We start from the raw sequence: 14,419 nt of genomic DNA, 5'->3' as shown, positions 1-14,419 counted from the left end.
TTTACTAAAGATCCCCTTGAACTTTCTTCACACCCTTCTCACTGAGCTTTGGTATGACTCAATGTGATTGTTGGTGTGATGGTCACTAGTGGCCTCTGTGGGACTATCTGTTCCCTTCACTACCTCCAAATGTTTTTTATTTATCCATTCTTTTCATGTAAACTGGACCTTTCTTTTTAGTGGTATTATTATTATTACTATTATTATTTTTATTATTATTAATACTTCAAAATGAAACAGTAAAAAACAGGTACAGTAAACAAATTTATCATCTCTAACTGTCACCTCATTATCATCACACTGTCCACTTTTCAATTGCTATTGTAGCATTTTAGATATTGTGACTAATAACTAATTCCTATCAAGTACGTGCAAACATATAGTAATCTGCATTCTTAGATCACATTAAATCAGTGAATTTACAGTTGCATGAGTCCTTCACAGGAATTAGATTTGTGAAAGAAAAGATTAGCCTTGTATAACATAATAAAGCATTTTATTGTTCTGAGTTGTGCTAAAGGTAAGTCATGTCTTGCATACGGAAATAATTCAAACAGAGCGTGGGAAAAAATAATATACAAGTAAAAGAGAAAGATTGTGCATATAGTAATATAGTGCATTTGAAACTACATGAAAGTCAAAGAGACACATTTATTTGCAATGTTCAAATAGTGCTCTGCCACTGTTTCTCTGAAATAATATAATATCTGGATCCTTATAAATGCTACAGCAGGAGGGGAATATCAATAAGACTGTGATAACCCAGAACTTCATTCAGTGATAACGCAAAATTTGTACAGGGTGTTCCCAGGTTCCCAGGTTCATGCACTCATAGAGTTAATGTAATAAAGAAATATAGAAATCCAGGAACAGTTGTCAAAAATGATGCGTATTATTTAGAGTTAAAATCTTAGAATCTGTGATGATGGAAGGAGTAGACACCCACCCAGAGTATGGCATAGAAGAGGGTAGCCCTTTTCTGATGGCTAGAAAGACCACAGCTGCCTATACTGAGTGCAAGCTAGTTCTGCTAAACCAGCTGTAGGAGATTAACCTCTTTCCTCCTGCACTTTATAAAGGGATGTGGCTATAGGACACTGGGCCCTACAGTATGCTTGTAAGTGGAGGACTGGTTGCTATTTAGAGAGATGGCTGTATTAAGAAGCAAATTATATCCTTTATGCCTTGCCTGTTCTACCCTTCTCTGGGAGCAGCATAAAATGAGCTATGCTTAGATTTCTGTGAAGGGCTTGCCTCCTGAAAGCTACTCTCTACACTTCTAGTTTAAACTTTTTAAACCTTTGAGTAGATTTAGCCCTTATAGGAGCAATCAAGTAGTATAAAAGATGCTGCCCCTCCATACCTCTGCAGATGGTTTGCAGTATCCTTTATCTTCATTCATTCATTGTAACTGTCCTACTACTGTTGTAGGAGTGTACCATTTCAGTAGCTAGCACTTCATCATTTCTAATATCAATAGTAGTAGCAGAGTGCCTGTCAGGTAGTGACAATAGGCAGTGCTGATACAAAGTAAGCACATGTCCAAGAATCCTACATGGAAGAATGCCTTCAATCTCTAGGCTCATGAGTCCAATAAACTATGAGATACGTATGGTTCTAATTTGAGGTTGGGAAGGGCAGGATTTAGGGAACCTGGGGGAAGGGTGGTGGGGCAGAGACCTGCTTCATGAACTGTAAAGCTGAGCCCTTCCCTGCTTTGCCTGCAGTAGCACAGGGCATGTTTTAGCAATAAGAATTGAGCCAAAACACACTTACTTGTACAAAGCAGCTCACTATAGCTGTTTGTAGTTGTGTGTGTATGGGGGTGGGGGAGTCTGTCTTTTCCTCCCTGGAGGATCATCCATGAGTAGGTCAATTACTCAGTCTATGTACATCATCCTATGTCACTCCTTGTAGGAACCCTGTGAACAAAATGACTGTACAAGACTAGGCAGAGCCCTTAAAAATGGGAAAATTCATTAAATCTAAATGCTTGCTCTCTCACACACATACAGCATCTGTAGTCAGACCTAAACTTTCCCTCATAAACTAAGGACTCCAGCGATCTGATGGTTCATTTGCTCAGCTCAGAGCTCCCTCTAATTTCTGATGAGGAGGTGTATTCAGCACTTTGTATGTATGCACCAGAGTCAGGGTAAGAGGAGGGACTGTTATTTCCCTGCTCTGTGATGTGATGCCTCAGCACATACAGCCCAAAATGGCACTGGCCTCTTCAACTGCCAGAACTTAAAAACTTTTTAATTGCCCTTTTCAATCAAGTCATTTGGTGTTGCAAATGTCTAGTAAACTTCCAGATTCTGTTACCCTGCATTTTTAGTCAGCAGCTTTTAACTACCACCAGGGAGATGGATTAAGCTTAGGGGCATTTTATAGCTGAACAGGAATTCATGCAATATTAATTGTATTGGTTTTTAAAGAGATGGTTCCTAAATTAGTACTAAGAAGGGCCTTATAAACTTATAAAATGGACTGTCTCATACTGAATATGTGCATTATACTGTATTCTTTGGGTGATTGTTTTTCAGTATCTCAAATTTTCATAACTGAAGCTTTCATGAAGCTGCTTTGCAAAACAGGAAAACCATATGGGTTAGGGCATGCTCTGCTCTATATGAGTAGTCCCACTGAAATCAATGTGGCTGTTCAGAGGCTCATATGCTGTCTCATACATATAGCAGATACTAATCTTTAAGTTTCCCAAAAGACTAAATCCTGTTTCTCTGATAACCCTGACTGATCCCCACTGATGTTCAGTTTAGTTCAGTAAGAGCAATAACCAAGACTCTGTGGAGAGTTAATCAGGTTTCCTTTCTATAAACTGCAGTTGCTCCAGATTTTTAAATAGAAAATATTGTTTTGGCTGTCAGGGGAACAACTCTTTGGATGAACAATAATAGTTTTCAAATATATTTCAATATTAAAGCAACAGTATTTCTATGATGATATGCTTTACTTACGGGATCACAAGCCTTCTTCTGTAATTAGCAACACAAGCTGACCCTTTGTTTAGGTTGGTCAGGAAGAGCCAGTACATAGTTTTAAGTTTTAGGCCCAGCAAAGAACAATATTGTCAGAATTGTTATACCCACAAGGCCTTGCTGAAACCAGGTCATAATGGCTGGTTAATTTCTTGTGCCATGTGCATATTTTCAGATGTAAAACACAGCAAGATCATAGTAGATTCTGAACAGGGTTGCCAACTCTCCATAAAAAAATGCCTGTCCATGAAGTCTATAAAAATGGAACTGTCTGGAAAAAAAAAGAAGCTAATATGACTTCTCGTCACTGTTGAAGTGAGGCTAGAAGTGTCAATCGACAGACTGAACAGCTGGGTGCCACCTTGTGTCTAAGCTGGAGCAACTGTCTGTTAGGGCTTGCTGGCCCATGTGAGCCTTCATTACCCCTTCCCTCCTCCTGCCTCAGCCATGTGCTGCCACTGAATGTTCCAGCTGTCACCTGCCCACAGTGGCTGCTCAGCATTCAACTCAAAATATTCACTAGCTTCAGTAAATGCAGGTATATACAGAATGAAAAGTACTAACAAGTTTTATTGCAGAGAAGATGATCCTCAGCAGGCCTCTAGTCTCGCTCTCGTGACTAATCAGGTGCTCCCTAACTGAGGAGCTATCTTCAAATTCCCAACTCCTTCAGTCTCCTGTTAGGGAGCATCTCTAAAAAATAACTTCTATTACTACAAAAGGCGTTCATGGTCCTAGGATAGACAAGACAAGAAGGAAGGAGTCCATGCAGCTGGGATGGAGCTCCAGGGCTGGAAGGGAATAGCCCAGTGGGTTGCAGGGATCAGGCAGTGGGGCTGGCAGGCATCCGTCTGGAAGTGGGTGGAGGGAATAGCACAACATAGGATGCAACTGGAGGTGTCATGTTGTAGGATGAGTAGGGGAAGTATGGTATAAAATAATTGCTACAGGCAAGCAGGGTTGATATTTACATTATGTAAAATGTATATCAATAAATACATATGTCAGGAAAAAAGCTTGTTTGTCAGTAAAAGTTTACAGATTGTCAGTAAAAAAAAAAATATGGGGTTGGTAATCCTGGTTTGGGACCTGATATCTGAAAAGCAGAGAGAAAAAGTGGGATGGAACTATAAAAAGCATTTTATAGAGTTGCTTATACTGGACAAAACTTAAAATTTAGCATTTAGTTCAGTGTTCATCATAACTGAAGGCTCTGTGATTGGAAGACTGAGGAAGTGATATAGATACTTTGGGGTTGTTAATTCACAGCCAGGTTAGGTTTGGGCATAAGTTTTGGGATATGTTAAGAGGCCATCTGTTAATTAGTGAATAGCCAGATTTCTGCAATGATATCTTGAAACTTTTGCCTTTTCAGTATGGCCAGGCATTGAATGAACATAGGGACTGAAGGCCACAGAGACTGGATTACCTTCTTGTCCCTGAATACTGCCTCTCTGGGTCTGAGCTGCTGAACTGATGAGAAATGAGAGGAGCTTCTTGTAGTGTACTCCAGCCGAGGGAGTTCCCTCTGTACAGAGGTCAAATAAACAAGCAGCTTTCACAGGCACTTTGTTATGTTAATGGATGGGGAGAGAAAGAAAGTTGCTGTAAGAAAGCAAAGTGCTGATTTAATGAGAGGGGAGTATGGTTTTTGTGAGAGAACTTGCATTAAAAGCTAGCTAGTGATAGAGCATACTGCACCATGAAAAAAAACAAAAAACAACTGGCTTGGATATTTTAGGAAATACATTGTGGCCAGAAGTCCCATAAGGCTTTTGAGAGGCCTCACAAAGGGATCAATCAACATCTGTGTGAGAACAGGACTGGCCTCCACTCCCCAGATTGCTTGGGAATACAAAGGTCTGTGCAAGCTGAAGGGGCATGTAGAGCCATCCGTGCAGAATCCCTCTGCTTCCACGTTGGCTTTGTGCGACTGCCGGTGCTGTGGGGTTCTCTTGGTGTTACACTCGAAGATACCATCCACCTGGCTTGTGCGCCTGGGACCCGGTTTTAGAAGGTATGCAGGACAGAAGCTTTTTCCATAAAACTGAACACAAACCTACATGTAATAGATTTCCCTTGTGGGTTATTCTGGGAACAGAAACTAACTATAAATCTTCTTGGTTGCACCTTGGTTTACCTGGGTTTTTTTTCCAGATATGAAGTCCTTTTTGGGCTCTGATGAAGTTGGCTTCTGCAGGGAATTGCCAGGGTTGTGTTCACAGAGCAGCTGTCTTTCATGTACTGGTTTTAAGAGCATAACTTGAAGCAGTGCTCTGCTCCTCTATTCCCCTGGGGGTATATTGCTCCCAAGAATAGAAAGGGAAAAAGGATTTAGGTAGTACCTTGGCCTGAACCTCCCCATTTCAATCCACTGTGGACTAGCCCCTAGAGAGCAGGGGAATAGGCTACTCAACAGCAGGGAGCTCAGGGAGGATTTATGCCTTTATTTGATTCCATGAATTTCCCCTGGGTCAAGGTGGTGTTTCTCTTCCTCCTCAACACAATCTAATCTTAAATCATCAGCAATTTTAAGAGATTCATTATCTTAAAACCAAAAGAAGCTGAGTTCAGTGATAATGCAAATAAAAGGAAAGAAATGAACTGCCCATGTTTAGTGACTAAAGAAGTCTGGGCAGATGGCATAGCAACAGGAAAAGCTTTGGGCACCCACTGTTCTCTTATAAGATAGAGACACAAATAGAAGGTGGGCATCCTGAGTATAAAGTTTCCTCACAGGAGATAATAAATCAGACAGATGAGTTGGAGTAGGGCCATGAATGAGAATTGAAAATCAAAGGTGTGCATTATTTCCTGTGATTGCAGGTGATTGCATGGGTATCTTTAAAGAAATAGAAACAAATGCTGGTAATTGGTAAATATAATGTATATAATGGGGTCTGCACGGTAAGTTTAGTATCAAACAAACAGTGCAAGTATGGAGATAATATTAATATGATGTTTGAATCCACCTTTTGAACTTGAATGTCATGGGCATTTGGGCAGCAATAATTCATTATTCTGAAACTGTAGGAAAGGATGAATGTGCATAAAATTGTAATAGAACTACTGTATAACGTCCTTTAGCTGATTAACGGAAGCTGAGATCAGCATGAGGTGATCAAGAAGAGTCTATCAGGTGTACAGGAAAAAAAACGATACAAAAGTGCCTCTGTTGTACTTCAGTGAATTATATCAGAAACTAATTTTATTACAAGTCCACAACTTCATATATGTCAATCAGATCTTTAGAGCTATTGATGAAATATCAACTCCACTGTAGGATACAAAGTAATGGGGATAGGTAAACCAAGTGAACTAAAACACAGATCATCTGCAAATGTTGCCTAGAAATTTTAGGGGGACGAGAATTTAATCATAAAACATTTTGTAAAACTAACTTTCAGATATGCTGTCTCCACCTTCCCAGCTTCAGGAACTAGAAATAGTGAGAGAAACACGATGATTCTAATATTACCAATGCCAGGTGGCACTGGATATTGCACAGGAAAGCCTTCATCAGAAGAACAATAACCTGATATGACAGGTGTTGCTTCCTGCCTGTTAATTCATGATGCCATCAATGCATTTTAGTCAAAATCAGCACATGGCCAAAATACAATTCACATTTTGTGTGTTATTCATCTCTGTTTTCTTGTAAGGTCTGGCAGAAATTAAGAAGTTCTGTCATATTTAATATACTTGGTTAAACATTACAGGCTATTACTTTGTAAATAATTTGAGATGAATTTGAATAAAAACTCCAGTAATGGACATAATATAGTATTGAAAATGTGGGTCTGGAAGTATTTTGCAGACTGCCCTTTTCTATACAATGGCTACATCCAAAGAGTCTTCATATAAGAAGACCTTGAGATGGATGCTATCAGTTGGGACCCATTTTTTTTTTATTTGGGTTCTTTTCAAATGTTAATTTATCCTATAAAAAATGATAATATGTCATCACAGGAATACCCATGTTTGTCTAGTACAAGAAGTCACTCGGTCACAAAAATCCAGGCACAACTACTGTTTGGAGAAAATGGACACAAACTATCTTGAGCTGCTAAATGTAAAGTAAATGATCAGTGATGTGGTAGGTAATACCAGTCATGTGAAACTCAGCATGATATTCCTCAACTCTACAGCCAGCAGCTCTGGAGGTTACTGAATACTTTACATGTGAAATAGGTTTGGGAACAGGAGAATTCAAAGCTTTCCCGTAAATTCAGAGCCCAAACATAAATAATTATGCAAGGTCTGAGACTCTCCTCTTTAGTGAATGTTGCTTTTTCATACTTCTCAGTTAAATTTTTCAGAAGAGTCTGCTTTTGGCTTGAAATCCTCTGTGCTTGTGCTCTGGCTGCAGGTAATTGTTGTGTTGTGCTTTATTGGAAAGTTTCTCTTTCAGACATCTTGAATTCTAAGACTGAGGAAAACACGTTTCCTTTTTAAAAAGATCACCACGCCTCTCTCAATAGAGCTACAGTGAAAATAACCAACAGATGTAACTAGTCACTTAGTTGCTCAGAACAAGTGCCATTACATGGGAAGAAATAAAACTATAAAAGGAACAAGTAACAGAAAGGTCATACCTGAACCTCCTGAGTTGGGATTTTAGATTTTCTCTGATGAAATCCCTCCCACATTAGCAAAAGCAAATTTAAGATTTTTAAATGGGCTGGGACTGGAATTTGTCTTTCAGTATAGTGTGTTAAACAAGTATATTTTGAAGCAGGACATTGAAAATTTTTTTTTTCTTCTGGAAGTAGGAGGTATTGAGCCTTAAATTCATCCTGTCCAGACCATCTTTCATCCTCCCTGAATGGGTTAAATTCCTTCCTTGTAAGGTACAAAAGCAATTAGCATTCTCCTTCCAAAGCCCAATCATTTTTGTTTGCCTCCAATATATCCTTCAGAAAGGTTTTCAGTCTTGATCGGAAGATGTCAGGAAATGGCGAGCTCACTATTTCCGTGAGTAGTTTGTTCCAGAGGATTATTGCCTCTTCTCACTATTAAATATTTGTGCGTTGTTCCCAATCTGAATTCATTTGGTTTCAACTTCCAACTAGTGTTTCACATTATGCCTTTCTCTGTTCAGCAAAATAGCCCTTTAGTGCCCAGTATTTTCTCTCTGTAGGTACTTACACCCTGCAATCAAATAATTTCTCAAACTTTTTTTCTGATAAACAAAACATATTGTGGTCTTTAAGTCTCTCACTGTGTAAAGTGGCTTCTTTAGTCTTATATTAATTTTGTGGCTCTTCCCTGCACTCTCTCAAGCGTTATAATTTCTTCCAATTTACTATGGGACACAATCTGTGCCAGAATTTCCTTGGCTTCATTGGGCAGCCCGTTTGCTCTTGTTGCATTCATGACTAGCACTCTCGCATCTGGTCAAGCCAATGTGAAGCCAGGCAAAGAAGCACAGGGCAGGCACATCTAATGAACTGCAGCTGTCTCTATTTTGCATTTGGCTGTTTTCAAACCCATTCTGTTTGAATGGGCCCAGGTTAGCACACAATCCAGATCACACAACTGTCACATAACTGTCTTGTTTTCATTGTTATTTACCTCTTCAGTCTTTGCATAATCTGCACATTTTTTCCTGAAGTGACTTCTATAGTTGTGTAGAAATAAGTGATGAAAATATTGAATAGCATGAGGACCAAGTTGTAATCCTTTTGGCACCAGTAAAAACACTACAATTCAATGATTATTCCCATTGATGACTCAGATTTAAGATCTGTCAGTCTGCCAAATCTCAGCCTGTTTATACAATATCAGTACATCTCATACTAATGATAATGTTTTAATGAAAGAGTCTTGTGGCCCTAAATCAAACGCATTTCAGGAGTCTGATAGCTATGCAATTACCTTTATCAATAAAACTTATAATCACATACAAGAATAAATTCAAGATAGTTTAACAAGACCTGCTTTGATAAAACAACATACGCTGGACGCATATATATTCCTATGCTTTAATGCCTTATTAATTGAATTTTGTATTAGCTTTTTCATTATAGTCTAAGTTGCATATGGTGGGCCTATGAAGTAACCAACAAATTGGTCAATGTGCCTGTTGGCCAGCTAATTCTGTAAGTAGGTGAGCAGTTGCCACATGGCAGCAGAAGCCTTACTGTTCTCAGCAAAGTTCTCCTGACAAAACTTCGTATTGTGCAAAAGTCTGCCCTTTTTTTGTTTTTTTTGCACAAACCGGGGAAGGACAGGTGGCTTAAGTAGCACCTGGACAGTGAACAAGCTGCTGTGTGCTTAGTTAATTATTTCTCCCGGGCCCAAAATTATATGGTAACCAGCCTTAATCAGGTGTTAACAAGGAGATTTAGAGCACAGTGTTCAGAAATAAGTAGTTGGCATGGTTAATCTATTTGAAGCAGTGCCTTTTAATATAGAAATTATAGGATACAGAACATGACTTCTCCTTGTAGCTTGTCTTAATAACCATTCTATAGTTTGTTTGACTTGTTCTTTTCCTTTTTTGTTTAAATATTTGCACAACATTTTAAATTCTTGCTGATTTCTTATTTTTAGCTAGTAAAGGATTTTTTTTTGCTTAAGTCTTAACTTAATCAATATTCCAATTTGTGTTATCATTAATTTTCTTTTTTGCCTGTTTATTACTTTATTGCTTTTTTGTTTCTAAGTAGTATCTTCATTTCACCACTTTGGAAGGATAGGTATTTTGAAAAGTTGCCTTCTTTTACAATTTGGTATTTTGAACTTCTTGTAAACTCTTCTGAAATAATTTTAATTCATGTTTCCCTATTTAGTTTTTTACTGCATTAAATTTTGGCCCCTAGGCTTCCTAAGTATTGGGAAATCAGCATTTTTGAGACATTAAATAAATATATTATTGTTTGGGATTGGTCACCTGGATTATTTTTTCCTGTAATGAAAATAATCAGTGATTTAATTAATGTTGTTATAATGAGGTCCAAAACAATTGCACCTTGTTGGGTGAAATCTTTTGCACCAGCTAATTAATATTTTCATAATTATCATTTATAAATTTTAGAAAGTTTAATGATGTTTTACTACTGGCTACATGCAACCTCCCAAATGCACCTTTGTGTACCTCTTGCATGTACACAAAGGGATTCAAAAAATAACTTATCCTGTTTTCGCATATGATTTAGTGGCCCCCTCAGTGCGCTTTCCTGTGCTTTCTTAATTAAGGCATCAATCTATGTGTTATAGTTCTGAAACAAGGAATGGTACCTCGGAAAGATTTTAAAGCTACTCATAAGACCCAGGCTGGCTAAGAGAATCAGCAGAATAGTTTTGCACATCTATGCCAAGTTCTGGTCCATAAAATATCAATTTCTTTTGAAAATGGAAACACATCTTTCAGGCAGGATTTTTTTCATTTAAAAAAGGACATTGGTTAGCAACTCAGTTTCTCAATAGAAAATTGAAAATTTGGTTTGTTCTAACTAGTTTTTAATTTTTTTTCTTATTGCCTGCAGCAAAATGTCACTTTGTCCTCAAAAATGATTAAGACATGGCTTCACAAATAGGCTGTCTGACAGGCCTGTCCCATTGACACATGCTACAGAATCAGCATCTGAACAACCAGACAAGCTGTCTCTATTGACATCTGCTCCTGTTTCAGCAAATGAATTATCCTTCTGGGCTATCTGAATTGCTGCTGATGATGCCACCTCATCAGTTAGCTGCTCCTTACCTGAGCTGCTGCAAGCAACTATTTTTGATTTTTGTGGACAGTCAATGGATGCGTTTGTCTATGATCCCTAGAAACGCATGCAGCATCTGGCTACACTGTCTGTATTTTTCCCATTCACTATTTTCCCCCCAAATGCTAAGGCCTATAAATAAATGTAGAGGAATATACATTTCCCTGAAGCTATACTGAAAATAGCCAGCAATGTCTGTCTATCTTTACATCTGTTCATCTCTGATCCTATGAATTGTAAAGTAATACCCCTGCAAACATGATTTGATATAAGAAGAGTTCAAAATTGTTCAAATGTTTACTCGGTACAAGCCTGTGGTTATATGTGCATGCATTGCTTGTTTAAACGTGCATTTTCAAATCCTTTTAAGACCACCACCACTGAGTTAAAATGTTATCATAGTTGTTACAGTAGCACACAGGTATCCTACCTGAGGTTTGAAGCTCTGTTATACACACTGTACAAATATATTGTAAGAGGCAGCCTTTGTCTAGGAAGGATTACAGCTGAATGGGGATGGGTGCATGGACAGAGGTGAAGAAGTTGCCAGCATAGGTTCACCTACTGGGAACAGTGACAGGTACTGAATTGCAATCCAGCTCTACCTGTTAACTGGGCTACCAATTTCTTTAGCCCCTACTCTGGCTTTAGTAGGGAGTGGTGCATTAGGAACTGAAGAAAATTACCTCCCTGTACTTCAGGACAGCAAGTGGACAGTTCACCCTATTGTGGACACCCAGAGATGATGATCTTCGTTATTGAGGGATACCACAGGCAAAGTTATGATGTCATCCTCTATCTATGCTAGCCTACGTTTGTTCTCTCTGGGCACATCTCCACAAGTGGGAATGTGTGTTTTCCCTGGGACAAGTAGCAGTGACATACTACTGCTTCTTGTCCCCAGGGAATGCCCATGCCATGTGCATTCTGGTGTCTGGCACATTGCCTCGCGTGGGGTATAGCAGGCTGGGGTGAGCAACTGTGCTGGCCCCAGTAGCCTTACCTGGGGTCCTCTTGGAGCTGCAGCCATAGTGCTGCTGCATCAGGGAGCCTGGCCAGAGGCCGAGCATGGCTGTAGCCGGCAAGGCTCCAGTTTTGGGCAGCGCATGCTGCCACATGCCACCCTGCTTTTTTTAGCAGTGTTTTTTTTTGACCTTTGGATATCCTGGGGTCAGTCCCACCACTACCCCCACCCAGCAGAGTAGCAGCACAGGGAACGCCTACATGTGCAGTGTTTGCAGCATGTGGCACTGCCGACAGGTGCACACCGCACATCCACACTCATCTGGTCGTGCCCCCTGTTGGGAGCTCAGGGAGTTTCTCCTGCAGCATAATTCCTCTCTGGCAATACAGCAGTGCAGTTTCTTAGTATCCCTACATAGGAGAGTACCTAAATGCTGTCATCTGTATCTTTTACAGATTACTCAGAGTATCTGTGTAAATCTTATTCTATAATCAGACTTAATTGGAAAATCTTTTTACTTGATTCATATGTAAATAAAATGTACAGAGAAAACTGAAAAGTTTATATGTTGTCACTTACAGGAAAGAATCCTTGCTCTTCTAATATATACAAATAATGAAAAGAGAGAGGAATAAGAAGTGTATGACTCCACAGTGATTCCTGGTTTAGATAATGGAAAAAATAGAGAAATTAACTTAACATGCACCATATAACAATCAAGCACAACTTACATTTATGCAAATTTAAGAGAGGAGATATTAGGAGAACAAGATAAAAGAATACACTAACATGTATGTGCAGAGGCAGCATGTGGAAGCTGTGTTTGTGCCCACTGTGCCTCCCTGCACTACAACTGCCCCAGTCCCTGTCCCTGGGAGTGAGGAACAGGATCCCAGGAGCCTGCTGGCTGCTTTAGTCACCCTGTTGGCCTGCCGTGCTGGCCATCGCCTGGCTCAAGGCTAACTCACCCCACCCAGCTCCCCCACATGCAGTGATCACCTGCCCGCCCACAGTATGCCCCCCCAGAATTCCCGCTGCTGTCACACAGCTGCTGCCACCAGGAACACTGATGAGGGACTCCATGAGACCACTGCCAGAGCTGTTGTTACCCTCTTGGGCCTAGAGCCCCATGGCCTCTGGGCCCTCTGCACTAGCCAGCACTAGTGGCAGCTCCTTGTAGAACAGAACTGGGACAATAAGCAGTGGATGTCAGGACACCGGCATTTGCCCGGCCCTTTCTACTGATACTCCCCTGGCCCTGGTGCTACTCAAGATGGCCGCTCCTGCCAGCCTCCAGTATATGAGCTATTTGTTTCACATGGGCAAAGCCACTACCAGGAAGGTTGTCCTGGAGGTGTGTGGTGCCTTCCAGGATGTGCTGTCAGGCACCATGCTTCATGTTCACATCCCCCAGGTGGTGGTAGCATGGTTCTGTGCACTGGGCTTCTTGCAGTGTATTAGGGTCCTGCATATGGGACCCACATACTGGTCACCTGCCTGCCCCTATTATAGCCATGGGGTTCCACTCCATTGTCCTGCAGGCCATCATGAGCCTCTAGGGGATGTTCACACATGTGAAGGCTGACTGGGTGGGCAGTGCACACAACACCTGTGTATTTCAAAACTCCAGCCTGGCTGCACTGGTAGAGAGTGTGTGATGCATGCTGGGGTGGCAGACCTACAGCTGTTCACCATCATCATCATCATCATCATCCCACCTCTGCAGATCAGGGACCCTGCATACCTGCTTCTACTCTGCCAGGGCCCACTTTAACTGGTGCCTGGGCTAGACCCATGCCATGGTTGAGTGCACCTTCAGCTGCCTCAAGAGATTCTGTCCCCCTTTAAGTTGCAGAGGAGAACCTCCCTTGGGTCATTGTCATAGCCTGTGTCCTGCATTATATCTGTGAGGCCCAGGGAGAGTTCTTCCATGAGGCCTGGGCAGAAAAGGCACAGCTGATGGAGGTAGTGAGAGCATCTGCTGTGGCAGCAGTGGCAGCAGCAAGTTCCCTCCACTGAGGCCCCATAAGAGCCACACACCCACCAGCAGGGGCCAGGGCATTGGGTGTTGGAGGCTTTCATGGACTACTATCTGAAGCGCTACTCCCCCCTGTCACCCACCTGTCCTGCTGTCCACAGATCCCCTACCCCCTGCCCACCCACAGGACCACTCTCATTCTAGGCATGGATTCTAAGAATAAAATGTTAATCCCCTCACAGTATGCACCCCTCTTCCTCCCCAACACATGGAGCCTCTTCCCCCCTTCTCCCTGAACCAACTGTTCCCCCTTCCCCATTCCTCCCTAACAAACAGAGCCCTTTCAGTACCCTCCCCACTCACCAACAATAAAAAAATCTTCCCAGTTTAAAAACTATGTACAGAATCTGTGTTTTTGGTGTCTTTGAGTGGGGGACCATGGGATGGGTGTGCCTAGGGGGCAAAGCCCAAGGGCAGTGCCAGCACCCTGACCTCAAGCTGTTCCTCCATGGTGCACACACCAAAGCACATGCAGTGAGCAGAAGGCTTTCCTAGGGGCAACAGACCACAGGAGGTGTTCCAGTCCTGCACGCACCTCTGATGCAGCTGGCGAATCTAGAGGGCTCTAGTGCTGGATGACAGTGTCCCTGAGCCCACATCCCCACTAGGCCCTGTTGCTTCTTCCCCATGTCCAGATGCTGGCTCTGCAGAGCCAAGAGACAGAAGTCTTTTGTGAGAGTTTGCAACATTTCAGAGAGAA

General features: G+C 41.3%; 1 long non-coding RNA gene across 1 annotated transcript in view; it reads left to right on the top strand.

Annotated features, from left to right (window-relative positions):
* Positions 1–4,899: 4,899 nt before the first annotated feature.
* Positions 4,900–14,419, top strand: part of LOC149863586 (uncharacterized) — a 71,646-nt gene continuing 62,126 nt past the window's right edge. The window contains exon 1 of the long non-coding RNA XR_016442558.1: positions 4,900–5,016. This is a non-coding gene — a long non-coding RNA (uncharacterized LOC149863586). The remainder of the gene's footprint in view (positions 5,017–14,419) is intronic.

The sequence above is a fragment of the Crocodylus siamensis genome, chromosome 5, assembly GCF_052110815.1.
Source record: "Crocodylus siamensis isolate JL-2025a chromosome 5, ASM5211081v1, whole genome shotgun sequence".
Taxonomy (NCBI): Eukaryota; Metazoa; Chordata; order Crocodylia; family Crocodylidae; genus Crocodylus; species Crocodylus siamensis.
Note: the sequence above shows the minus strand (reverse complement) of the source record. Positions and strands in the feature narration are given on the sequence as shown.